The sequence below is a fragment of the Cnephaeus nilssonii genome, assembly GCF_951640355.1.
Source record: "Cnephaeus nilssonii genome assembly, chromosome: 13".
In the NCBI taxonomy this organism is placed as follows: Eukaryota; Metazoa; Chordata; class Mammalia; order Chiroptera; family Vespertilionidae; genus Cnephaeus; species Cnephaeus nilssonii.
Genome location: NC_137084.1, coordinates 84,397,265 through 84,399,306, shown reverse-complemented (window position 1 = coordinate 84,399,306; position 2,042 = coordinate 84,397,265).

The following is a 2,042-nucleotide window of genomic DNA, read 5'->3' as shown; positions in this document are numbered from 1 at the left end:
TCATTAAACAATGTGTTACAGATATTAAGGCCCTTTATTCATGTATTCCTAGTGTTTGAAGCACTTTCTTAGATATTAACCTAGGTTATCATTGTGAATTTCCCGAGTTGGAGTCTCTCTCTTCCAGTGTCTCAAGCTTTTTCATTGTTAATTCCAATTTGGTAAAACAACCTTTTTTACAAATATACCAGCACTTTCAACATTATTACCACTTGACAGTCTATCCTACCTTTCACAGCGCTTTGGATACAAATTCTCAGTATTTCAAAATTCAGTACAGTTGTTCGGGTTCTAAAACGTATTCCAGGAGTTCTAGAGACACTCTGCCATTCCCCTGGTCTGTTGTTTTGAGCAATGAGACTTTTCATTTTAACACGGGTGTCATATCGGCTATGTAAAGGCACAGTAAAACATTACTTGGAACCCTAGCCTAACTAACATTTTTATTTCATAGTGTTCTCAATACTTTCATACTGTTCGATAGCTCTAGGAAAATGAGTTTTTCAGTGTTTCACCAAAACCTTTTCCCGAAAACGCCAACTCCTTTTGATGGGAAAAATAAATGTAAACAGTGTCACACTTGCTTCTCAGCTGTTTGAACAAGATTTCCCAGTGACAAAATTGTGCTGTTCAGATATTCAGTCTATTGGAATAAGTATTCCTATTGTGTGAAGCACATTTCTAAATATTTCCCTAGCCTGGAGTCGTAAGTTCTGAGTGCTACACACCAAATTGTCCAGTGATTGAAGCTCATTCATTGTGAATAGCCAACATTACTACACTGTGACCATAACCCTGTCCCTAACCCTCTAACCCAAACCCTAAACCTAGCCCACACCTGAGCCTGAACCCTACCTAGCCCAAAACCTTATCCTAACCCTAACCATGAACAGAGCCCCAATTCCCTAACCCTAATACCAGAACTAATCTCGATGACGTCATCACTCCCAGCTGGTCCCTTGGCCAAATCATTATCACCTGGGATCAATTAAGCCTGCCCACGTGGCCCCTCCCCCTTGGTGACGTCATCACATCCGGTTTAATGGCCTAACCAGGCTTCTTTCAAAATCGCCAACTCATTGTCCCGGAATAATAAATGTAACCAGTATCCAACTCGGTTCTATGTTCTTTGAACACGATTTCCTTGTAAGGAAACAATGTGTTACAGATATTAAGGCCCTTTATTCACGTATTCCTAGTGTTTGAAGCACATTCTTAGATATTAACCTAGGTTATCATTGTGAATTTCCCGAGTTGGAGTCTCTCTCTTCCAGTGTCTCAAGCTTTTTCATTGTGAATTCTAATTTGGTAAAACAACCTTTTTTACAAATATACCAGCACTTTGAACATTATTAACACTTGACAGTCTATCCTACCTTTCACAGCGTTTTGGATACAAATTCTCAGTATTTCAAAATTCAGTAGAGATGTTCGGGTTCTAAAACGTATTCCAGGAGTTCTAGAGACACACTGCCATTCCCCTGGTCTGTTGTTTTGAGCAATGAGACTTTTCATTTTAACACGGGTGTCATACGGGCTTTTTAAAGGTACAGTAAAACATTACTTGGAACCCTAGCCTACCTAACATTTTTATTTCATAGTGTTCTCAATACTTTCATACTGTTCGATAGCTCTAGGAAAATGAGTTTTTCAGTGTTTCACCAAAACCTTTTCCCGAAAACGCCAACTCCTTTTGACGGGAAAAATAAATGTAAACTGTCACACTCGCTTCTCAGCTGTTTGAACAAGATTTCCCAGTGACAAAATTGTGCTGTTCAGATATTCAGTCTATTGGTATATGTATTCCTATTGTGTCAAGCACATTTCTAAATATTTCCCTAGTCTGGAGTCGTAAGTTCTGAGTGCTACACACCAAATTGTCCAGTGATTGAAGCTCATTCATTGTGAATAGCCAACATTACTACACTGTGACCTTAACCCTGTCCCTAAACCTCTAACCCAAACCCTAAACCTAGCCCACACCTGATCCTGAACCCTCCCTAGCCCAAAACCTTATCCTAACCCTAAGCATGAACAGAGCC